Source organism: Chelonoidis abingdonii, chromosome 1, assembly GCF_003597395.2.
Source record: "Chelonoidis abingdonii isolate Lonesome George chromosome 1, CheloAbing_2.0, whole genome shotgun sequence".
Taxonomy (NCBI): Eukaryota; Metazoa; Chordata; order Testudines; family Testudinidae; genus Chelonoidis; species Chelonoidis abingdonii.
This window is the reverse complement of record NC_133769.1, coordinates 212,247,986-212,274,719: the sequence shown is the minus strand read 5'-3', so window position 1 is coordinate 212,274,719 and position 26,734 is coordinate 212,247,986. Positions and strand designations below refer to the sequence as shown.

General features: G+C 42.9%; 1 protein-coding gene across 6 annotated transcripts in view; it reads left to right on the top strand.

Annotated features, from left to right (window-relative positions):
* Positions 1–26,734, top strand: part of KDM6A (lysine demethylase 6A) — a 287,206-nt gene that overhangs the window by 110,428 nt on the left and 150,044 nt on the right. The window lies entirely within an intron of this gene.

The following is a 26,734-nucleotide window of genomic DNA, read 5'->3' as shown; positions in this document are numbered from 1 at the left end:
ACATTTTATTTGAGAGCTTTCTCTAACAAGACCTAGAATTGTACTTCTGTGGTCCTCACAACTGTTGTAATTCATTCTCTAAGTTAAATCAAGATATACTTCTCCTTCAGTTAAACGTAAAAGCCCAATCCTTAAGAATACTGATAGTTTCAAGGGAGAATAGTTGTCTCCTGTACTGAGATTTGCTAGATAAGCACATAACCATCAATATCAGTTTAGCATATTGGTCATCCAGTCTTAGCCAATGTCACTTCCTTTCTGGAGATTTTATTTATATGTAATCTGCCTTATTTTGGTTGGTCCCATTTAAAGCATGATACGGCTTCTCGCCTGGGAGGCACATTGTAATGCATCTGTGGACCCTAGCACTAAGAAGAATAGAAAAATATCTATGCTTCCTTGAAAATTTCCTGGAAGACAAAACAGATCATCATAATTGAGATGAAAATTGTCCTCTGATCATTTGGATTTGTTTTCAGGTGAAGTATAGCAGGCTCTGCAGTAGGAGAAATTGGTGCGTTTTCCTCAAAATATATTTAACACAATCCGTAATTTAGGAAAGCAGATTGGAATTATTCTGGCTGTGGAAGTTGCCTCAGCTGGGAACTTGCTTATATACAAATAATAAAAGTCCAAATACTAACTGAAGTGTCTGGCATTGAATGAGGATCTTGATATAATAGACATCACGGAAGCTTAGCTCAATGTGGATAATCTGTGGGACATGGTAGTACCAGGAGACAAAATATATAGGAATGACCAAGCAGTTCATACTGGTGGGGAAAAATCACACTTTTTGGGAATGAAAGTATATAGTCAAATAAAATAATCTTAAATGAATCAACCTATACCATAGAATCTCTGTGGATAGAAATTCTGTACTTGAATAATAAGAGTATATTATATACTTGACCATCTGACCAGGATGGTGATGGTCTTTGTGAAGTGCTCAAGTCGATTAGAGAAAACAGTACTAAAGGGGGATTTCAACTATCCTCATACCTCTCAATGCATGGATTTGTGGCCCTATCCACTGCAGGCAACACAATCCAAATTAGCCCTCAAACCCTGTCCAAGAGCTCTCTTCAACTTTTGGGAAACGTGGCACTGGTATTTTAGTTATAGACCATGCAAGACTCCAAATGTGTTGCCTACAGGGATGCTCAGGACTGTTTATTCACTGAACAGACACTGTCTTAACACTACTTTCCATATCCTTCTTCATAAAGGAATCTCTCAATTGGTGTGAAGACCCTGATGTTATTTTTACAGGAGTCCCTTTTGCCTGCCCTTCCCCAGTGGTTGTCATAACAATGGATGCATCCCTGGGATCTGGATCACATCTGGACACTTATATGGGCCAAAGCAGGTGGATTCCTCAAGAGATCACTGTGCATATCAACCTCCTGGAACTCAGGGCAGTCAGATATGCCCGTCTCCAGTTTCTGCTACTAATCAGGGGCAGTCACATAAAGGTCATGATGGACATGTTATGCATGTTCTGTATCAACCAATAAGGAGGGGCAAGATCCCCCTCCATCTGCAGCAAGGCTGTCAAGTTTTGGAATTGGTGCATACATAATCAGATCATCTTCACAGCAGCTTACCTTCTGGGAGTTGAGTGGAAATGCTAAGCAGGCACTTCTTTCAAGACCATAGTGGGATATAAATGTCGTCATACTGCATCATGTACTCTGTCAGTGGGAGACCCTTCAAACAGCCATGGTGATAGACAACTAGTGCACCCATTTCTGCTCCAGACGTGGGCTGGGTCACCTGTCCTTTGGGGGGATGCCTTTCACTTTCAGTGGTCATCAGATCTATTGTACACATTCCTCTTGACTCTTCTAGTATCCAAAGTTCTACTCAAAATAAAAAAGGACAAATCCAGAGTTATTCTGATAGTTCCAACTTGGTAGAGACAAACATTTTCTTACCTGATACAGTTGGCGGTTTACTCACCGATCACTCTCCAGACTGCTGCTCATCTCCTCTCCCAGTAAGGTGGGAAGATCCTTCACCCAAATCTGACTTCATTTCAAAACATGACTGCTTGATGGTTCCTTGGATTAGAAAACCTGCTCAGAGAAAGGAAAGTGCTGTTACACAGCAGAACACAATATACAAGCTATGCTTAATTATAAAAATGCACAATATTTGCCTGGTGATATGACCTTAGACACATTCCACCAACAGCATAATTGCTGCCAGATATACTGGACTACACTCTAGAACTAAAAAACTTGGGGCTGTCACTGAGTTTCATGAGAGTCCACTTAGCAGCTGTCATGACTTTTTCCATTCTTCAGTAGTTACTTGGTATTCGCCCACCCAATGATAAAGAGATTCCTCAGGAATCTTGGAAATCTCTTTCTGCCAGTCAAGTTTGGGACTTCTATTTAGTTCTTAAATCCCTTAAAACATCACCATTTGAACTGGTGGCTTCGTGCTTGCTCCTCTCATTTATTGATGCTGTTTTCAGTTCTGGCTCAACGAGTTGAGGAAATAGCAGCCCTTATAGCATACCTCTCCCCGCCGCCCCCTTCACAATATTTTTCCGGGTACAAGGTCACATTATGACCACATCCCAAGTTTTTACCAAAAATGTCTTCACATAGGCAAAGAAGAATTGCAGTTACACACACTCTCTCTCGATGTTAGGAGAGCCCTGGCTTTCTATCTAGACAGGAGTAAACCTTTCAGAAAGATCAAATGTGGGAGTCTGTCTGTTATGGAGACAAATAAAGGGTCTGCAATCTCTAAACAAAGGCTTTCCAAGTGGGTATCCGACAGCATTAGTTCTTGCTACCCATCTCATAATAGTCAAGCAACCTCAGACATACAAACTCACTCTGAGGTCTATTTCCACATCTACAACCTTCCTCAAAAATGTTGTCGTCATTGAAATTTGTGAAGTGATGACTTCGACTTCTATTTGTACACTTATTGAGCATTATGCAGTAACTCATGACTCTGCTTCCCAGGCTGCATTCTAGGTGGCTCTGGTCTCCAACATTGGACTGGACTCTGAAGCGCCCCCCCCCCCCCCCATCTCTTTAGACAAAATTGTTCAGTAGTCACTTAAAGTGGAGCACCCATAGGGGCGCTATTCATCTTGTGTTCTAACTGTGGTTCTTAAAGATGTGTCCCTCTGGGTGCTTCACTACCCGCCCTCCTTCCCCTCTGCTATGGAGCTTCATGCTAACAAAGGAACTAAAGGCGGTTTGCCCACTCAGTGCTATATGACAGTGGCATGGAGCATGAGACTGAGCAATGCACATTTGCAGACTGATAAGACACTGCTATGAGAAATCTCTGATCAAAGGTGCAGGAGGCACAAATGCACCTAGAGTGGAGTAGCCACAGACAGTTACTGTACAGGGTGAATAACAATTTAATCTGGTCTAAGAGATGAACATAGCTGAACAACTCTGTAATAGCGACCAGAATGTAATTTAAATTTAACATCTCTGCAAGGGCAAAAGAGTTTTTAAAAAAAAACGTAACACAATGGCATTTAACTTGGGAAAAGGGGAACTATGCAAAAATGAGGAAGCTAGTTAAATGGAAGTTAAAAGAAACAGTCACAAGGATGAAATTCCTACAAACTGCATGGATACTACTTAAAACGCTATACTAACGCCTCAAACTAAATGTTTATCCCAAATGAAAAAAAGAAAATAGGATTAAAAAACCTCATTGTGGCAAAACACTAGAACAAAAGATGGTTGGAGGCAAAAAGGCATCCTTTAAAAATTGACAGTCAAATTCTAGGGAGGAAAATAGAATGGAGCATAAACTCTGGCAAGTCAAGTGTAAAAGTATGAGGCAGGCCCAGAGAGAATTTGAAGAGCAACTAGCTAAAGACACAAACTTAACAGCAAATAAATAAATAAAATAAGTACAGCAGAAGCAGGAAGCCTGCCAAATAGTCAGCGGGGCCACTGGATGTTTGAGGTGCTAAATGAGCAGTCAAGGAAGATATGGCCATTGCCAAAAAACTAAATGAATTTTTCGCATTGGCCTTCACTTTAGAGGATGCGGGGGAGATCCTCCACACCTGAACCATACCTTTTAGGAGACAAATCTGAGGAACTATCCCAGATTGAGGAGTTGATAGGGGAAGTTTCGGGACAGATGTGTAAATGAAATAGTAATAAGTCTCCAAGACCATATAACCTTCACCCAAGAGTTCCAGGGAACTGAAGTATGAAATTGTGGAACTACTAACTGGTGTGTTTGTTAAAGAGCGCGAGAGCCTGAAGCACTGGACCAGGTGCAAGATCTGAGGCCTAAACCAAAGGCTGTGAATCAAAGTTAGATCAGGTTTTAAAGCAAATGCTTACAAGTTCACTGTCCAGTACATGAACTTGGCAAAGCTGTTGTTAAAATATTAGGTATTAAATATTTACGTAAATATATTTTATGTCTAGTACAGATATATGCCAATATAGTACAAGATAAAATGGTTTGAAAAAACAATTGAAAGACTTGTTTTTTGGGGTACCTTGCCTTACTCCTTTGTATGGCCTAGGGGATAGCAAAAATTTCCACTACTGACTGAGCCATACCACTGGGCACTCCTGTTTAGTGAACTTGGAACCATGGATCCAGAGCGCTAGAGCAGTGTCTTGAGGGCAATAAAACTGGCTGAGTGCCTTTGTCACCAGATTGTGCCTGTGGTCTTTCTTTGAGTAATTAGTGGGCTGCCTTACCTGCTGTTAGTAGCAATAATGTTCAGGTTCCAAGGACAGAGGCACCGGGCAGTCTGAACAATGTTACTGAGGCAATGACATTCCAGTCTTCAACACTTAACAACACTGTGTACCCTGTCACTTAAATTAGCTATCCTCCTCTCATCTGGTATAGAGGATGATGTGATGCAAATTTTCAAAAAAGGATCTCTAGGCAATCCTGGCAATTACAGACTGGTAAGCCTAACTTTAGTACCAGGCAAATTGGTTGAAACTATAGTAAAGAACAGAATTATCAGACATATTGATGAACACAATATATCAGGGAAGAGTCAACACAGCTTTTGTAAAGGGAAATCATATCTCACGAATCTGATACAATTCTTTCAGAGTAGCAAGAATGTAGACAAGTGTGATCCAGTGGACATAATGTTTGGACTTTCAGAAAGCCTTTGACAGGGTTTCTCACCAAAGACTCTTAAGCAAAGTAAGCTGTCATGGGATGAGAGGGAAAGTCCTCTAATGGATCAGTAACTAGTTAAAAGATAGGAAACAAAGGGTAAGAGGAGGTAGTGAAGAGGTAAATATCAGGATCCACCCAAAGATCTGTAACTGAGACCTGTATTCAGCTTTTTCATAAATGATCTGGAAAAGCGGGTAAATAGCTAGATGGTAAAATATGCAGATGATACAAAATCATTCAATATAGTTAAGTCCAAAGTTGACTGCAAGTGTTCCAAAGGGATCTCACTATCCTGGGTGACAAGAAGGCAGATGAAGTTCAGTGCTGACAAAGCAATGCACATGGGGAAAAAAAATCCCAACTATTCATACGAAATGATAGGTTCTAAATTAACTGTTACCACTCAAGAAAGAGATTTTGGAGTAGTCATGGGTTTGTGAAGTGGATGTCAAATAAGCTAATAGAATGTTAAGAACCATTAAGGAAGGGATAGATAAGACAGACTCATAATGCTGCTATATAGATCCATGATATGCCCACACCTTGAATATTGCCTGCAGTTTTGGACTATTCAGCTTGAAAATGAGATGACTAAGGGTCGAAGTGGGAATACGATAGTCTATAAAATCATAAATGGTGTGGAGAAATCGAATAAGGAAGTGTTATTTACTACTTCATGAAATACAAGAACTAGGGGCCACCCAATGAAATTAATAAGTAGCAAGTTTAAAGCTAACTTAAGGAAATATTTCATACAGTGCACAGTCAACCTGTGGAATTTGTTGCCAGGAGATGTAGTGAAGGACAAAAGTATAACGGGGGTTCAAAAAAGAATTAGATATGTTCATGAAGAGTAGTCCAGGGCTAGTAGCCAAGATGATATGGGGCGCAACTCCCTGCTCCAGGTGTCCCTAAATTTCCAACTGCTAGAAGCTGGGACTGGACAACTGGGGATGGATCACTCTAAATTGTCCTTTTCTGTACATTTCCCCCTGAAGCATCAGGCACTGGCCAGAGGCAGAAACTGGGCGAGATACGCCATTGGTGTGGCCGTTCCTATATCTCATAAGATGGCTCATTTGCCCTGCTGGCAGTAACTAGCAAGCCTAGTTCTGTTCCCAAGCGGCAAGCAGGTTGAAGGCCTAATGTAACTGATCTGTGGACCTTATGTCCTTGCTCCGCCTTCCTGTGTGACTTTAGGTAAGTCAGTCCCCCATGTGTAAAATTGGGATAATAGTACTTCCTTACCTCACAGCATTGTTATGAGGAAGATTTTCAAGTGCTTTGAGATGAACCGATAAGAGTTCATATACTACATTATGCTACATAAGAATTAAATATTATATTCAATGAAAGAAAGTTTCCTGGTAGGCATGGATACATTTTCCTGTTTGAGCTATCTGCCCCATTCTTTGCCTTTTATTCTGTGTTGTTTTCCACATACATTTTCATTCACTTAAGACAAAGAAAAATTAAGACAGCATCTTTGTTGCTGCCAGATAGCTTAAATGATGAGTACTGCAGCCTGTCAAAATGGAGTGTGGGGGTGGGGGTTTATACAGACCTGAGTGAATGGGGATTACAATATCCACGATATAAAGAAATAACCATATATTATGCAGTCAGATACCCACACTTCAGCAGGGTCTTACTCAGTCCTGCATTGAAACCTGCTGCTTCCTCTTTCCCTTCTTTTGGGCTTCTCAAAACTGGAGTCAGATGCTTGTCAATTAACATACATTCTTGTGCTCTGAGGTGTATGAAACATCACAACAGTTAAAATATCAACTTAAAACAAATCTTCCCACATATAGTTTCTTTAGCTCCATGCTGTCCTCAACATTTCTTTCCAAAATTCAGGTTCTACTTTCTGTCATGTCCTTAAGCCACCTCTTCTTTATTGTTCAGTTTCTTTGGTCTTTTCATCTGGCTGGTGTGTGCTGCCCCTTCCTTAGAGGTTCTTTTCATCTTGCTGGTGCGTATAGCCTTCTCCCTGGTCTTCTCTTCCTGTAGTTCCTTCAGGTATTTCTTTTCCTCACTGATGGAGCAGTGTGCCTCTTACAGGAAATCAATCCATCAGGCAACTCTCAGATTGTTCAGGTCTCCTGACTCAACCACTATCCCTACACTTAAATCCATCTTCAGGGGCCAGATGTCTAGGCACAAGTGAGGCTGAACCATTTACCTTAAAACGCCAGCCCACTTTGTGACATACAACTACTCAGAATGTGGGGATTTGTGTAACTGAGGAATGTTAATTGTTGATGGTTAACTTTATAAAGTTGCTTCATTCTGGTTGAGAATTTCACTTTAGTATAATTCTATCAAACATATTAAAAGAATCCTTAGTAAAGCACTCATAGATTTTAAGGCAGAAGGAACCATTGTGATCATCTAGTAGTCTGATCTCCTGTACAAAACAGATCATAGGACTTCCCTGAATTAATTGCTGCTTCAAGTCCAATAACTGTGATCCCCCCACCCCCTGTAATCCTTGGTAAATTACCTTTACTGTTTTTTTCCCCAAAGAGACCTTATTTCTAGTCTGAATTTGTCTAGTTTTAACTTCCAGCTACTTTCATTTGACCTAACATTGTCTACTAGATGGAAAATCCCTCTATCAAATTTCAGTTCCCCAATGTAGGTACTGTGACAAAGTTCCTCTTCTACCTTGGTGGGTCCTGCGCTTATTGGCAGATTTGCTCACCTCAGTGATCTTCACCACAGTCTGGGTCAGCTCCTCCTGTGTCTGATCAAGAGTTGGGAGGTTTGGGGGGAACCCAGGCCTGCACTCTACTCCGGGTTCCAGCCCAGGGCCCTGTGGATTTGTCAAGGTTCTTTCCCCACTCTGAACTTTAGGGTACAAATGTGGGGACCTGCATGGACACTTCTAAGCTTAATTACTAAGCTAAGATCATGGTACACCTGCCACCATCCAGAATTTCAGTGTCTGGAGCACTTTCTGTCCCCCGAAAACGTTCCCCTCCCTAAGTTGCCTTGAGGGACTTCACCAATTCCCTGTGAACACAGATCCAATCCCTTGGATCTTAAAACAAGGAAATCAATCAAGGTTCTTAAAAAAAGCTTTTAATTAAGAGAGAGAAAAGTAAAAATCAATCTCTGTAAAATCAAGATGGAAATACTTTACAGGTAATCAGATTCATATAGGCCAGAGGAACCCCTTCTAGGTTTAGGTTCAAAGTTACACGCAAATAGAGGTAAAAATCCTCAGCAAAAAAAGGAACATTTACAAGTTGAGAAAACAAAAATAAGACTAACACGCCTTGCCTGCTGTTACTTTACAAGTTTGAGACATGAGAGACTGATTCAGAAATTGGAGAGCCTGGATTGACATCGGTCCCTCTTAGTCCAAGAGTGAAACAACCCCCAAAACAAAGAGCAACAAACAAAGGACTTCCCTCCACCAAGATTTGAAAAGTATCTTGTCCTCCTATTGGTCCTCTGGTCCAGGTGTGAGCCAGGTTTACTGAGCTTCTAACCCTTTACAGGTAAAAGAGCATTAACCCTTAACTAATCTGTTATGACAGGATTGGAGCTGTCTGTAGTACTTCCTGTAACAACTGCATATGAGAGCTACAACTCCCTTGGCTACTTCATGGCCTCCTCCCAAACACCTTCTTTATCCTCACCACACAGATCTTCTCCTGGTGTCTGATAACGCCGTTACTCCCTTAGTCCTTCCCAGCAGCATAACCCTCTCAGACCCTCAAGCGCTCCTTGTGCTCTTGCTGCCCCCACCACCCAGCTCCTCACAGCACTTCCTCTCCTGTGGCTCCCCACTTCCTGACTGGAGTGAGCTCCTTTAAAACCCCAGATGCCCTGATTAGCCTGCCTTGATTGGCTGCAGGTGTTCCTATCAGCTGTCTGCCTTAATTGGTTCTAGCAGGTTCCTGATTACTCTAGTGCAGCTCCTGCTCTGGTCACTCAGGGAACAGAAAACTACTCATCCAGTGACCAGTATATTTGCCCTCTACCAGACTCCTGTACCCCACTGGTCTGGGTCTGTCACAGTACTTATACCCCATAACATTCCCTTTCATACTAAATATACTGAGCTCCTTAAGTCTCTAACTGTAAAGCTTATTTTCCAATCCTTTAATCGTTTTCATAGGTCTTCTCTGAACGGTTTCCAATTTATCAATATTTTTATTGAATTGTGGACATCAGAATGGGATATAGTATTCCATTAGTGCTTACACTAGTGCCAAATATGGAAATAACGTAAATCTCCCTACTCTGGTTTGCTATTTCCCTGTTTATATGTCTAAGGATTGCAATAGTTCTTTTGTTCACACTAGGAGCTCATGTTGAGCTGATTATTTATCATGACCCCCAAGACTTGTTCAGAGTCATGGCTTTCCATGATAGAGTCCCCCATCTCGTGAGCGAAGCCTGCCTTTTTTGTTCCTTGATGTATGACCTTTCATTTGAATTGCTGCTGAAATTGCGGGACCGACAGACCTCCCGCAGGCGCCCTGCTGAAAGCCAACTGCCTGCCGCCCTCACAGTGACTGGCAGGCCGCCCCCCCCCGGCTTGCCACCCCAGGCACGTGCTTGCTGCGTTGGTGCTTGGAGCTGCCCCTGGGTATGTTTTATCTGCAAGTCTTCCTGTATACGTGTGTGCTGGCAAGTGGACAATGAAGTCTTGCAGTGGCATGTGATCATGTCACCTGAACTGGAATCCATCTTTAACCTGGTGTCTTTCAGTTGAGAAAGGAGGGGTTGGAAACCTAGAGAGGGACAAAGGAATCCCGCATTATGCAAAAGATATATAAAGGAGTGGAACAGAAGAAAGGGAGGTGAGGAGCCATCATGAAGAATCCCCTAGCTACCACCTGAGCTGGCAGGGAAAGCAGGGGTAGAAGTAGTCTTGACACATCAAGTGGCAGCTCCCAAGAGGGTTTCTGTGATCCAGTCCATCGCAATTCGGATGCATAAAGAGGAGACAGGAAAATACTGGAAAATTAATATGCCATTGTATAAAGCGTACCTGAACTTATATCATATTCTAGTCATCCCCTCTTAAGAAGAAAGAATAAGTGTTTGAGAGGGGTGATAAATGACTGGAGGCATGTCTGAAACAGAAAACATTAGGTCTGTTTAGAGAAGGGGTCATTAAGAGGGGACACAGTAGAAGTATATAAAACAGAAATGGAAAGATATGTCAGGCATCTTACTCTTTCATGTAGTATAAGAATAAGGAGAAATCTACTGGCACTGAAAGGCAACATACACAGCATAAACAACTTGTGGAACTCATTGCCACAAAAGACATAATTGAAGTAAGATATTGGCAGAGTTAAATAAAAGGACCAGGCTCATCTACATGTACAAAGAGAGTCTATAGCAGTGGTTCCCAACTTTTTCGTCTAGCGCCTACCAGATGAAGGACTGTGGCGGCGGACGAGCATCCGCCAAAATACCGCTGAATTTTTGTGGCATTTCGGCGGTGACACCTCTCTATGACGTCGCTTGTTGGTGGCAAGTGGCGTCATCGAGAGGTGTCGTCGCCGAAATGCCACAGAAATTTGGCGCCATTTCGGCGGATGCTCGACCGCCAGCCAGGATGCGGGCGCATTTAGATGGCACCATGTTGGGAACGCCTGGTCTACAGCAACAAGAGGTTAGGATACATTTTATCAAGGAATATGTGCCCTTCTGGTTCAGGGCATAGGACTAATCACAAAGGTATGTCTACACTTCAATTAAAAAAAACGTACCGCGCTGAATCTCAGAGGTTGAGTTAGTTGACTCTGGCTCGTGTTGCAAGGCAAAAACTAGCAGTATAGATGTATGAACTCGGGCTGGTGTCTGGATTTTGAGACCCAACCCCCTTGTCCGATCTCAGAGCCTGGGCTCTTGCCTGAAAGTCTACACTTCAGTTTTACAGCTCCACATCCCGACCCCCAGTCAGTTGACTCAGACCAAGCACAACCATGTTGCATGTCTTTTATTACAGTGTAAACATACCCTAAGTGATCATGTTCAGGACTACCTTCCAAAAGTGCCAGCGTTCGAGTTTCTTGTACCTTCAGCTGAAGTACCTCATCAGTGTTAGAGGCACAAGAGTGAACTAGAAGGATCACTGGTCTGGTTCAACACAGCTATTCATCATAAGAGTAGTTCAGAGTATCAGAGGGGTTGCCATCAGAGGCGGTTCTAGCTTTTTTGCTGCCCCAAGCACGGTAGGCAGGCTGCCTTTGGCAGCCCGCCTGCGGGAGGTCCCCAGTCCTGCGAATTCAGCGGCATGCCTGCGGGAGGTCCGCCGGTCCCACAGCTTCAGCATACCTGCGGCCGAATTATCACCAAATCCGTGGGACCGGCAGACCTCCCACAGGCAAGCCGCTGAAAGCAGCCTGACTGCCGCCCTCACATCGACTGACAGGGCACCCCCTATGGCTTGCCGCCCCAGGCACGCGCTTGAAGCGCTAGTGCCCGGAGCCGCCGCTGGTTGCCATGTTTGTCTGCATCCACAAAAACAATGAGGAGTCTGGTGGCACCTTAAAGACTAACCAATTTATTTGGGCACGTGCTTTCATGGGAGGGAAAAAACACTTCTTCAGACCCATAGATCAGAAGAAGTGGGTTTTTTACGCATAAAAGCTTATGCCCAAATAAATCTGTTAGTCTTTAAGGTGCCACCAGACTCCTTGTTGTTTTTAAGAGTAGTTCAGAGATCCAATTTTCCATCAGTAAATAATTTTTATTGTCAGTTCCCTGCTGTCAATCAGACACAGTAGCATTGACCTGCCAGTTGAAGGGGAGAGTGGCCAGAGGGGTTGAATGGGAGTGGAGTAAATAAAACAGTTTTAGTAGAGCAATTTGGCATTGAGAAGGGAGAGGATGAAAAGAGAGATATGAGATTGGTCCACTGAAATGTTGCATTTTTTTCTTCTACCTGTAGCATAGGCTGTGGGTAAGATAGGCCAGGGGAGGTTGAGCCTCCCCTGGCAAGCTGCTAAAGGCAGTTGTGGGTTTGGTGGGGGAAGATTTTGCTTATTATGCCCCATGCAGGTTCTGGGACAGCCAAGGAGGCAATATCTGCAATTCAGCTTCCTGGGTTCATCAGTAATTTGGACTCCAGGAAGATTACTGATTAACTCGGGAAACTGAGCAACACATACCACCTCCTCAGCTGCCCCAGAATTTACATGGCATATATCAAAAGCTCAGGTTCTTCTTCCGAAAGGGAAGAGACCAGAGCTTTTCCCCTGGAGCGGCCTGGGGTCTGGGAAGACATGGCTGGGGGGCTTTGGCTGGCCTGGGGTTCCTCTGGGTGTGGGGTGCCCTCAGGGCTCCAGGTGGCCTGGGCTCATTTGGAGTTGAGGGGGTAGTCCGGGCTCCAGCTATCCCAAGACTTCTTTGGCCATGGGGGATCTCAGAGATCCGGACGGGGGAGGGGTGGGGTGGGAGAGGGTGGAACTGGGGTCTAGCCTTCCCAAAGTGGGGGCTCCACCTGCTGCCCATGATCTGTAGGCTTGACTTTGTAGATTGCAAGCTTCTTTGGGACAGGGATTGGCTTCTCTATTCAGGACTAGAGATAGGAAGCTGTTCTATTTGAAAATTTTCAACCACTGGGAAATGCTTATTTGATGGAATCAAAACATTCCTCAGGAATGGCTGTCTGACTGCTTTGTTATTATCTAGTCGCCTAGTTGGCTCCCCTTGCTGCCGAGCTGGTGGGCGTGCTGGCTTGCTTGCTGTATTGTTTCATTTTATGTTTTACTTTTACTTTTACTTTTTTATTGTATCACTTTTTATAGGAAATAACCAATTACCAATTAGAATATCAATTACCAAACCAATCAAAATTGATTACAATATTAATTTAAATAGTGATTAAAATTGACAATTACATTATTTTTAAAATACAATATATAAAATATATAACTAATTTTAGAATATAAAAATAAAATTAAAATATAATATGATTTGGAACTTTTTTCAGGTCGTAGGTTGTATCATATTATGACACAATATAATATGCTCAAAACACTTTTACTTCTATATTATAGTATAAATTGCCATATATTATAAAGTCAAGTCAATAGAAGGGAAATGAACTCTCATTTTGATTTTTTTTTTTTCCCAAAACTATTTCAGAATTTCATTCCATGAGAAACTGATTTTTTTTGTTTGCTTGTTTCAGTTTGGAATTAAAAATGTGAAAGGTTGGAATCTCCCATGGAATGGGAATTCTCTGTTCTACCCAGCTCTTCTCAGTACTTAGCACAGGTCCTCTAGCTGCTGTTGTAGCAAACTATAACTATTACAGTATTTTTTTTGTCTGTTTCTTTTTTCTGTTTCTCACTTTATCTCTAGTCTAATACTTTGCTGTTTTATATCTGTTCCACCTCTTTTTCTGTCATTCTTCTTTTTATTTAATCTTCTCCCCTCCCATTTTATCTGGAGTGCCTGCAGAAGAGGAACTGTATAATTAGTGATATTCAGGCAATTTTCCCCACACAGGAGTACTTTTCCAGCAGTAAGACACTGACAAGGAGATAATGGTACATGTTGTAAACTTTGTGGGATTCTTATATTTGGCTGAAAATGGGTGTAGAGAAATGGTGGCTTGAGAAAATGAGATGCCATGCCAGAGTCAAAGCCCATTCTAGAGGATAAAATTGTATTTTCATGAAGTGTTTACAATGTCTTTGGAGACAAAATGTGTAAATATGTTGATACGCACATATATTTAAAATTATATATGTGAATAAAGCATAATATGTTCTGTATTTTTTTGTAAATATAGACTGTCCAAAATGAGGTTGCAATTAATTTTGTTAACATTAAAAAACCTGAGGTCCAAATAGCACACTGATTAATCTTTGCAGAGACATAATATTCTTTTAATTGTAACAGCATGAACCAAAACAATAATTCTTCTTCGAGTGCTTGCTCATATCCATTCCAGTAGGTGTATGTGCCGTGCGTGCACGTTCGTCGGAGAACTTTTACCCTAGCAACTCCAATGGACCGGCAGGTCGCCCCCTAGAGTGGCGCCGCCATGGCGGGTGATATATACCCCTGCCGGCCCGCCCGCTCCTCAGTTCCTTCTTACCGCCGTGTCGGTCTTGTAATGTGGAGCGTGGCAATAGCTGACTCCACCGTCCTCTACTTCTCTTGTTACGTTACAAGTTTTAGTGCTAGTCACAAGGTGCCTTTCCTGAAAGGCGCGCAGGGAAGGGCCCGCTTGAATCTGAATCGCTCTGGCATGGACCCGCACCATTGGTTACTCTCTATTGCTGACCGTCGGTAGTACAACCCATGTTCCCCCTGCCTCTTCACCTGGACCTGATCACGCAAGGACGCAACCCGCCTTCTGTCACCCGACCTCCAGTCGCTGCAACCTTCAGCGGTGGCTCCTGACGTGTGCTAACCGGTCCGAATTACATTGCTTCCCCAGTGCGGCAGGTACTTGCTGGGAAGTACAGAAACACATCTAGCAAGGGCGACATAGTGGTAGCCAAAGCGAAACATTTTAATGTGCTGGTGCGGCGAAAAGCCCTTTCATCCGCCGATTGTTTTTCCATACCTAGTGTTTTTCAGCATGTACCTTTGGTCGCTCACAGGACCAAGGCCTGGCACTGTCTCTCTCCGCGTTCACTTAGTGCCATCTCCCAGCTTCCACCCAGGAGTGAAGCACGCTCGCTCTTCTCGCAGCCCAGATGGTGCTAGATTCCTCAAAGGGCTGGGGCAACCCTTCACCCCCAGGTGTCCGCCACCCAGCCCCCTCCTGGGATCTCAACCGGGGTGCTGTCCCATCTCAGTGTCCTCCCCCGTTTGAGACGCTGGCTATCGTGTTCCTCCTCTACTTGTCCTGGAAACGGCATTCCTGGTGGCGATCACTTCCCCTCGGCGCGTATCAGGACGCCCTCGTCGTAAGACCCCCGTAACGGGTGTTCCATTGGATCAAGTGCAACTAGGGCCGCACCCCGCATTTTCTTCCCAACGTCGTCTCGGCCTTTCATTGTCAACCGGACAATATTCGCTACAACTGTCTTCTTCCCAAAACCGCACTTGTCTCGCAGAGCACAGTTACACTCCTTAGACGTGCCAGAGCGCTCGCCTTTTATATAGTGCGAACCAAAACATTCCGTTAAGTCCTCAGCTCTTTGTCGCCGTCGCTGAGCGGAGTTAGAGGCTTTACAGTCTGCCTCTCAGGGGTTTCCCTATGGGTGACTTCCGGTAATATCGGACCTGTTAGACCTGGCCCAGTCTCCTCCGGGCACGGAGTAAACGGCGCACTCTACCAGATGCCCAGGCTTCATCGACGGCGTCCGTCGCAACGAGTATCCCAGCCAGAGAGATGTGCGTGCGGGCAGCGACCTGGTCCTCCGTGCACCTTTTGCTACCCATTTATGCCCCCGTCCAGCAGTCCAGGATGATGCGCCTTCAGCTCTGCTGTGTTACCTGACTGTGACCTCTCCACTCCGACCCCACCGCCTAGGTAAGGCTTGGGAATCACCTATGGAGATGGATATAAGCCAAGCACTCGAAGAAGAAAACATGGTACTTCACTTTGTATGTTATTTTCTTCGAGTATGTGTGCTCATATCCATTCCACCCCGCCCTCTTCCCCACTGTCGGAGTACCGGCAAGAAGGAACTGAGGAGCGGGCCGGGGCGGCAGGGGTATATATCACCCGCCATGGCGGCGCCACTCTAGGGGGCGACCTGCCGGTCCACTGGAGTTGCTAGGGTAAAAGTTCTCTGACAAACGTGCACGCGCGGTGCGTACACCTACTGGAATGGATATGAGCAACACATCTCGAAGAACAACAGTTACAAAGGTGAGTAACCGTGTTATTTGTTAGTCTCTAAGGTGCCACAAGGACTCTTTGTTGCTTTTACTCACACAGACTAATACGGCTACCCCTCTGAAACCTGTCAGGATGAACCAAGTGATCTTGCATGTAATTTGAAGTAATCCTTTTATTAGTGAAGGAAAACTTCAATTGCTGCGGTTTAGTTGAGTTTTCACATGTTCCTATATGCCTATTTGTTGTGCTTCCTGATTTGTAAACTAAAAGACATATTAAGTGTTGCTAGTAGCTTTATTTTGTGGTAGTCTGAGAGATTTCATAGTTGAAGTTTCAAAGCAGTTTCTATTATAAAATTGATTTTAATCCTTAAATTTATTTTACAGAAAGGGAATTTCAGGCTGAAATTTCAAATGTGGGATGCTAGAGGATGAATTTTGTGTGTGGCATGAGTGTGGAGAGGGTGAAATTTGAAATGAATAGGAGCATCTGTTCTTGAAGGATGTGACCTCAAAAATGACTTTCACTTTTGGAAAAGTGTGGATTTTTTCCTTGCTATTGTGTATCTCAGAAATGGACTTGATCTTAGAAGGATACATTTATTACATTCACTAAATCTGCAAAAGGGTAGACTGACTGAAGTAGGATAAATAACTTATGAGAGAGAAACTTCTGGAGGCTACACAACACCTCTAAAGTTGACTTTATACTGCTTCATGAGTCATAATCCTGGTTTTCTGCTCTTGCTTAGGTTTTGTAAAAGCTAAACATTTTCAGTCAAGCAAAACAAATTAGTTTGTTTACATCAAAATAGTGTGGCAAGTCTTAATACAAAGTACATAAATTAATCAAATTTACATTATGAATAACATCCATATTTAACAATTTGCCATATCAGCAAAAAAATGTTTGCAATCTAGTGATGCATTGAAGGAAGAGGCAGGTATATGAGTCATGTGAAGTAAAGGAACACCAACTAAGTAAGTCCAGGTGTGAATAACTACACCTCTACCCCAATATAATGCCACCTGATATAACACAAATTTGGATATAACGCAGTAAAGCAGCGCTCCAAGTGAGTGGGGCTGCGTGCTCCGGCAGATCAAATCAAGTTCGATATAATGCAGTTTCACCTGTAACGTGGTAAGATTTTTTGGCTCCCGAGGACAGCGTTATATCGAGTTAGAGGGGTATATACTCTAGGAAGTGTTGTCAATGTAATATGAACAGTTTTTTGTAAAATATCAGTTCTTCCTCATAGCATTCCATAAATGTTGCTGTGTGGTTTTAGACTTTCATATTCCGGTATTCCATATAAAGAGACCACATCTCTCTCAATCTATTAGGCTGTTGTGATAATTTGGAGCTGCCTGTAGTAATTAATACTGTATGTCGATTGGATTATTGTATTATGTACTGTGTGCATACAGTATGTTAGTTCACTAGTATCATTGCCAGGAAATGCTTTCTGGGACGGGGATGTGAATCCGGATATGCCAGTCTCTTAAAACACTTGGTGGACAAAGCTGTTGCCCTTTGCTGTGATATTTTGGCTAGACCCCCTACTAGGCATTTCTCCAGGAATGCTGTAGCCCTAGTTGAAGGTCCCTCAAAAGATTTAAATACTCACTCTTTAAGAGATAAGGTGGTTAAGAGGGAGACTGAGGCAGTTTGTTTTGGAGCAGTCTGACCTATAGGCTCTAAAGGAAGGGGAGATCTGGGATAAAGTAGGCCTAGATATAGATGGCTAAAGACCGTTCTTTATTATTATAAAAATATTTTCTCTATTTATGTGTTCTGGCTGTTGTGATTAAACAATATTTTATTTTAAGAAGTCTGATCTGAGACACTAGATTCATCACTTTTCATGCCTCCAGAAGGGAAGAATCATAGTCAGTCAAACCCAGGGTACTACAGCTCAGCACCTGGTCTGAGAATTGAGGGAATCACAAGATTCCACGCAGGGGAGGTAGACTTGAAGTGCAAAGAGTGTGTACACATAGTTATTCTGGAATATTCCATGGAATAACTCTGTCCATGGACACTCATATTCTGAAAAAGAGAGCCTTTTTTTCCAAATTAGCTCAGTCCATTTTGGAAGTGAATTAAACTAAACCAGAAATGGGTACTTCTTTTCTGGAATAAGTGTGTCCATAGATGGAGTTATTTTAGAATACCCCTTTTATATTCATACTTTGCTTTATTCCAGAATAACTTTAATATGTAGATGAGGCCTTATGACCTGGTAGGGGTGCACGCAGAGAAACTAAGGATGGGATCAGAAGTGCAGGTAGTCCTGAACCATGACAACTATCTCCTTAATGTATTTGTCAATCACTAATTTCAGACAGTGTGCTGACTTTAAGCTGGCAATTCAAAGGGAAACAAAAAACTAAGTTTGTTGTTACAAGTTTAAGCAACTTTCCTTTTTTTTGAAAATCTTTTTCATATGTAAACCCTATCTAAAATGTACATTTTTGATAATTTGAGATTAATAAAGGTTTATAGAGCTGAGGTTGAACAAAATTATACATTTTCCCCACTTTTTGAAGAGTCCTCTGTTCATGCTCATTTGTAACTAAAAGTGAATTAATTTTTGGTCTAAAAACTCTTACTTTGTCTTATTAATAACTGTGTGCTTCCTCACATTATTTTTTTAAGGTTGAGTGATACACTTTGGAGTTACTCACTATGTAAATACTAACTACTTATCTGTTGGAAATTATTTTGAATTTGTTCACCTGGATGATCTGTTAATAATAGATGCATTAGGAAATGTCAGAAAAGTGGGCGTTAGTAGAATTTGTAAATTTTAATTGTTTTCACAGAGTTTGTAAGATTCAGATACAGACCCAGTAAAGCTCTTGAGCCCTGTAGCTATGGTACAAGAAATTAAAATCTTCGGCACACATCCTAGCATTTACATGAAATAGCTGTGATTTGTAAAGTACTTAAAATTCAAAAGACGCTTTGCAAACGTACAAATTTTTTAAGAGTCTTAGAACTTGATGGATGAATGTGGAGGAGCTTGGGTGTTCCCGGAACCGGATACTGCCAAATACTGCAAAATTGTACTGCTGCACTTGGATGGTATTTGTATTTTTAAGTTTGTCAAGCATTCTTAGAGCATATGGATAGCTATCCTTTTTTTAGCATTAGTACAAATCTAAATAAATAGAGAAAAAAACTTATTTTTTTCTGCCAAAGCTGGTGGAACCTGTTAGTTCCCAGAGGCACGTCACTGTTTGTGTAAGAGTCTGAATGGAATGTTTTATGCAACACAGATTCTCCAGGGAACTGTTTTTTATATGTTGAGGAGAAGTGATTAGGTACTATCAAGTCTCTTGAGCCTTATCTGAAACTTCATCTTATGATGTTACATCATTAATTATACGTCAGTATGAAATAAACATGTTCACATAGTTAGTCAAAAATACTTGAGGCCATCATGTAAATATAAATATTTTGGGAAATGCTAAGGAATTTACTAAATAAGAAAATTGAAGAAAGGTAGTTGGTTGTGTATACAGTACCCAGAACCATTGTATTTCAAATGCACAAGGCATCCAAATTCTGTGGCCAGATACTCTTCCTTTCTGTGATAGGAAATCCTCAATTCTCCAACAGTGTTAATTAGGTTAATATTTTTTTCTCTGACTACATGCCTTGAGTCTTAGCGTACAGCCCCAGCATTCTTACCCAGGGTTTTCAGAATGCAAAGCAGTGGTAACTTAACTGTTTCTCTCCAGGCAGTTTCAGGAAGAAATCAGTGGGGACAGAGCTCCTCCATCTGATAAAATGATTAGTACAAATAAGAGTGCTTTTACTGTAAAACTATTTTTATTAGGTCTCGAGCACACACATTTGTTGTAGCAATAGGTTCGAAGCACCCCAAACATTATAGTTACGCAAAGTTTGAGATAATTTTGAGTGATCAGCTGGGCTTCCAGGGGCCCTCCTTCTGTCCAGCTGATGGGGATTTTAGATACTAGCTCCTGCCCAAAGAAAAGCTTCCTCAGGCTGCTCCAAAATGCATTCTTTTGCTTAATCTTTTATAGCTAACTTAAACAAAGCACGTAACTCATCGTAACTGTTAGTCTCACCATAGTAACCCCTAGTGGGTCACCAATTCTCCTAATTTCTGCAAATTATTCATCTTATTATCAAAGCATTTCCAGTATTTCTAGTCATAACAACAAAACTTATATGTTAGGGGCTCTTAAAACAAAGGTCGGCTGTCCAAATGTCCCTTCCGTTCTCATGATATATTAACTCTCTCCCATCCCCCCGTTCTGATTTGCAAAACTGCAATCGTGTTGTTGTTTGGCCTTGCCTCTCAGAGCCCTAAGATTATTCCTAGCTCTGTGGTATTTGGTTTTCAGCTGGCAGTGGCTGGACACACAAAATGGCTGACTGCGGTTTGGTCAAGTTCTGGGGTTACAGCACTTGGAGGCAGGTAATCACATCAGACTCTAAACTTTCATTTAAAAGAAGTTTCTAGCCCTCATAGTTGTGGAAAAAAGTTGGAAAATGTGACCCAAGTGTAACCAAAGTAATGACATAGGCTTTGTCTTTGGAGTGTTCAAAATGATAGCTCTGAGGGTTGTGAACTACCTAACTTACTCATCTCCGCGGAGTGTTAAGTCCAAAACCCACTGCACTGGGAGATCCCACCAATGCTATTCCAAAGAGAAGGGCAGAGTGGACCTGGCCAGTTCACCCACCCAACTAGGTACACTTGAGCAACTAGAATAAATCTTTCAGCCATCTTTGTCTTTCAGGGGGAGGAAGGAGGGGAGACCTTATTGCTGTTACTACTGCTTTTAATAGGAGGACAGCCTCATACCACTACCCATTTCTCTTTGGGATGGGCCCCTTGCCACATCCACTAAGTGGGGTTGTGGCTGTGATGCAGGGGCAGGGTCATATGGTGGAGTCTCAGAGAGCCCTAAGTCATGATGTATTGAAAAATCTCATAAACTGCCACGTTTTTCCAAGGCTACACAACTTCAAAGATAGTTAGGGGATGGGACTTACGAAATAGGAGAGTTTAATTCCTGCTTTGTCTCCTCTTTTTATGGGCAGCAGTGTTGGCGAATGTGCTGTTTTTGTAATGAATTCCCTGTATTGCTTTCACCATAAGGAGAAGTTGTGTCCAGGTCCTTGTGGTGCAGAGAACAAAATGTTGGGCATCTGGACCCAGCAAAAAAAGGTAGATTTTTGTGCCCAGGATGCAGGACTCCATGGAAATTTGAAAGATGGAAAATTCAATGAGTGTGAAATTGCAGAGTACTAGAGACCCTGATATGGTAGTAAATTATTTGTATTGCAATAGAACCTACAGGTGCCAACTAACAATCTGGTTCCTGTTGTTTGAGTGACTGTGGAAGCATGTAATAAGAGGCTGTCCCTGTCCTGGATAACATACAGACTAAAGACACAAGGCAAATACAACATCCAATCTTGAGATTGAGAATTGAGGCAGAGAGCGATTAAGTTGCCCATGATCCCATCGGAAGTCTATGGCTGAGCCAAGAATTGAATGAAAATCTCAAGAGATCTAGTTTAGTCCCTTAACTAAAACACCATTCTTTCTTTCTAATTTTATGCAGTTAAAAAGAATTTCATAAAGACATTGTAATTTTTCATCCTTATATCTGTCATCTTTTATTAATTGTCCAAAAACTTAACGTAGAAGTGAGGTTATCTGATGTTCTCATGCCCTTTCAAAACCTCTGTCCTCTTTGGGCTTTGCCCCAGCACATCAGTAATGCACATTTGAACTTTACTAGACTGTTTTGAAGGTGAAACAGAAATAGGGGCTGGTAAAGATGTGGGAAGGGCCTTTGGGAGAACAGGTGAAGTCCCCTAAATTTTCCATTGCACAGTTGACACCCTCCTTTTGTAGTCACGTGCTCATGCACTGCTCTGACCACTTCTTTTCCCCTTGAAGCAGCAGGCTTGAAAAGGAAGAGTAGAGCTGGTGTCCCTTCCCGCATGCTTGTGGCAGCGTGGGGAAGAAGGGGGTTCTGGCTCTTTCCCCTGATCAAGGAGCAGTGTGGGGAAGAGGGAGCCTATTGCATGTTTTAGAGTAGGTGTTTTATTCCTTTCAACAGCTGAGGTGTTGACAGTCTTTTGGTAGGGGTATTAGGTGTTCTCTGCACTTTTACCATTGAAGAACATGGGTAGTTCACATGCAGTGCCCCGAATCACCACTGATGCTTAGGCTGAATTCTTGGAGGATGTTTGTAGTTTTGTCATGACATCAGCTTCCTTGTGCTCCTGTATGGATGTATAAAGTGCAGAGTGGCCATGACCATTCCCTACTTCCCTCTTACCACCTATGGCAGTGAGATAGAACACCAGAGTCTGACTCAATATCTCTTAGCACTTGCTAATTCTACTTGACAGCTTTTCCACTTGATAATCATTTACGTAACTGGAAGAAAAATCTCCCTCAATTCAACAGATTTTGGAACCAAAAAACCCAGTACAGTCCAGTTTAAGTGCTTAGTGCTCTCACCCTAATGGCTGACTCAAAATGTGCATCAGTTGATGGCCTGATCCCACTCATGGACAGCCACAGCAGATCCCTCTCTAGGTGAGAGCCACTTTCCAGACATTGTTTGTCATTTCTTCTCATCTTGGATGCCAGTCGAGAGACGCTAGTCTTAAGCTCCATTTGTTAGTGTAGTTGATGAGTTACTTCAGAGTCTGAAGAAACACTTAACAAAACTGCTCAGGCACTGAAGAAACTGGTATCTGAGTGTCACTTCTAGTGGGCATGCAGCATATAAAATGGACATCAATAAATTGTCAGGATCAAAGAAAGATCCAGCAGAGAGAACCCTGGCACTGATAGAAGATGATCTGAAGCAGGCCAGATGTAGCTTGCTATCTCACAGGGAGGTCAAAACAAACCTTCCAAGCCACCTAGAGAGAGAAGTGGGTAGTGAGGTGGAATTGGCCGCAGCTGCAGTATCCGTGGAAGTATTTCTCAGCACAGACTCCAGTGCTCCCACGGGCAGGGAGTAGCCTTGAGTGGAAGGAAGGAACTGCAGAGGACTCGGTTACAGGACTTCATTAGTGGTGATGTTGTCAGAGATCACAAGCTGGGTGTTGTAGCAGATCACCTAATTTTGGAACTGCTAAATAGCTGCAATAAAAGGCTTCTGTGTATTACTCAGTTGTAACGATCACAAAAATTATCAAGAATGGAGTTTCTTTCTGGGCGGGATGCACCTACAATAAGACATGTAGACTATTGTTATTTTTCCTTCAAAACTTTGTATCCAGGGTAAATTATCTTCTGTACTGGACAAGAATAAAAATTCTCTTTGACATGTTACATGTACTTGTTAATTTTTTTTTAGACTTGAGAAAATATTTCAACAATCCATTTACATCGCTTGGATTGTTTGTCACTGAAAAGATCTGTCAGTAAGAGGTTAATGGAAAAGAATACTTTTATTTACATCCACCCACAGCTTTATAATTAATAATATAGGAAGGGTAAGAAATACTGTTGCTTTCTAGTGAGAACTGACTTAAATTTCTGTATTATATATATTAACACACATTTAAACTTAAGGGAAGAAATTGTGCAAATCCAATAAATCAGTTGTTTGGTTGAAAAATTGCATATGCTTACATAAGCAACAGAGTCCTGTGGCACCTTATAGACCAGGGGTCTCAAATGCGGCTCGCGGGGCTCTTGCGTGTAGCCCGCCAAGCTTCCCTTACCTTCCTCCCTGCCCCTCTGCCTACCTGTGGGATTACCCCCTGTGGTGTTGCAAGCCCCGCGCCGCTGTTTGAAGCAGCTGGCAGCACGCCCCTTCGGTCTAGGGGGAGGAGGGGGAAGGAGGCAGAGGGCTCCTGCATTGCCTCCTTCCAGGTGCTGCCCGCCGCAGCTCCCATTGGCCAGGAACAGGGAACTGTAGCCAATGGGAGCTTCGTGGGAGGTACCTAAAGGAGTGGGAAGAGCAGTGCATGCACAGAACCCTGAGCCCCTCCCCCTCCCCCAGGGGCTGCAGGGACACGGTTCCAGCTGCTTCCTGGAACGGAGCAGCGCGGAGTCAGGGGCCAGGGCAGGCAGGCAGGGAGCCTGCCCTGGCCCCGGTGCGTGCCGCTGCCACCCTGGAGCCACTCTAGGTAAGCGGTGCCAGGCTGGAGCCTGCACCCCAACCCCCTGCCTTGAGCCCCTGGCCACATCCCACACCCCTTCTGCACCCCAATGCCCTACCCTGAGCCCCCTGCCACATCCCACATGCCAATCCTCTGCCCTGAGCCCCCTGCTGCACCCCTCCTGCACCTTGATCCCTTGCCCTGACCCCCTGCTGCACCTCTCCTGCACCCCAGCCCCCTGCCCTGATCTCCTGCCTCACCCCTCATTCCTCCTGCACCCCACATCCCAACTCCTTGCCCCGAGCCCTTGCCACACCCCACACCCCTCCTGCGCCCCCTGGGGGCAGGAAAGGAATGGAGTTGGGGATTTTGGGGAAGGGAGGGGCTTCATGGAAAATGTGGAGTGGGGGCGGGGCCAAGGGCAGTGGGGGGGAGGTGCCAGTAATGTGGCCCTCGTGGTCATTTGAGTTTGAGGCCCCTGTTACAGACTAACAGAAGTATTGGAGTATAAGCTTTCGGGGATGAATACCCACTTAGCCCGCCGCATGCTTACATAGTTTTTGGATTGACATAATAGGCATCACAGAAACCTGGTGGACTGAGAGCTATCAATGGGACACAGTCATTCCGGGGTACAAAATATATCGGAAGGACAGAACAGGTTGTGCGGGGATAGGAGTGGCACTATATATGAAAGAAAATGTAGATTCAAATGAAGTAAAAATCTTAAGCGAATCCACATGTTCCATAGAATCGCTATGGATAGAAATTTCATGCTCTAATAAGAATATAACATCAGGGATCTATTACTGACCACCTGACCAGGACAGTAATAGTGATGATGAAATGCTAAGGGGAATTAGAGAGGCTATCAAAAATAAGATCCCAATAACAGTGGGGGATTTCAATTATCCCCATATTGACTGGGAACATTTCACTTCAGGACGAAATGCAGAGATAAAATTTCTCAGAGAGAGATTTAAAAGTGAGAAATCAAGATACACCAGTGAGCAATAGAAAGGAGCACAACACTGCCAGCTTAAGATGCAAGAGAAGCGTAACCCATTAAATCAGGAAGCCAAAGAGGAGTATGAAAGAACAAGCTAGCCAAAAACTCCAAAGGTAAGTAACAAAAATGTTTTTTCTTAAGTAACATCCAGAAGCAGGAAGGCCTTTCTATAACAACCAAGTGGGCCTTGACGATTTTGGAGGCGAGGATAGCAAAAAGGAGCGCTTTACAGACAATAAAGTCATTGCGGAGAAACTGAATGGAAGTTCTTCTGCTCATGTCTTCACTGCTGAGGCATGTTAGAGGAGATTCCGCGAAACCTGAACCGGCATTGTTGTAAGTGCAAATCTGAGTGACCATGTCGAAGGATTGAAAGTGTCACTAGAGGTGGTTTTCGATATTAATTAATTAAACCAAACATTAAAAGCTCACCGGGACCAGATGGCAATTCACGCCAACAGTTCTGAAAGAATTCAAAACAATGTGAATTGCGGGAACTATTAACTAAGCGTTTGTAAACCTGTCCTTTAAATCGGATCCTTCGTACGAGCGACAATGACTGAGGTGTAGCTAATGATAAGCAGATATTTAAAAAGGGCTCTAAAGAGGGTGATCCGGCAATCTACAGACCGGTAAAAGTCCAAATGTCAGTCGAGGCCAAATTAGTCGAAACAATAATTAAGAATGAAAATATTGTCCAGACAAATAGAAAAACATAAACTTGAAGGCAATAGTCAACATGGTTTCTGTAAAAGGGAATTGTGCTACTAATCTATTAGAGAGTTACTTTGAGGGTCATGCAACTGTGGACAAGACGGGACCAGTGAACAGTGAGTACTTAATATCCAGAAAAGCGTTTGACAGGTCCTCACCAAGGCTCTTCTACACGTAAATTAGCAGTCAAGGAAAAGAGGGAAGGTCCTTATCATGGATTGAACTGGTTAAAAGACAGGAAACCAAAGGTAAGGAATTAATACGTAAAACTTCTCAGAATGGAGAGGGCGTACTAGTGGCTGTTCCCACAAGGAGTCAGTCACCTAGACCAATACCCTATTCAATTTATTCATAAATGATATGGAGAAAGGGGTAAGAAGTGAGGTGGACAAAGTTTGACCAATGATACTAAACCTACTCAATGAATATAAAGACCAAAAGCAAATTGTGATCACACTTCAAAAAGATCACAAAACTAAGTTAATATGGGCAACAAAATCGAGCAAAGAAGCATTGAATGTGGATAATGTACAAGTAATGCACATTGGAAAAAATCCCCCATAAACATAATAGAATATGATGGGGCTAATTAATAAGCCACAACGAGTCAGAAAAAGATCTTGGCGTCATTGTGGATAGTTCTACTGAGATGTCCATAAGCAAGTAGCGCAAGAGGCGGTCAAAAAAAGCAAAACAGGATGTTAGAATCATTAAAAAAGGGATAGAGAATAAGACTGAGAATAATATGCCAGTTATATAAATCCATGGTTACGCCCTACAGTCTCGAATACTGCCGTGTTTATCATGTCAATACAAGAACTAGGGTGTCACCAACCTGAAATTAATGGTAGCAGGTTTTATAACACAAAAAAGGAGTTCTTCAATCAGAGCACAGGACTGTGGACTCTTAACTGGAGGAGTGTGTTGAAAGGCTGGGCTTTAAT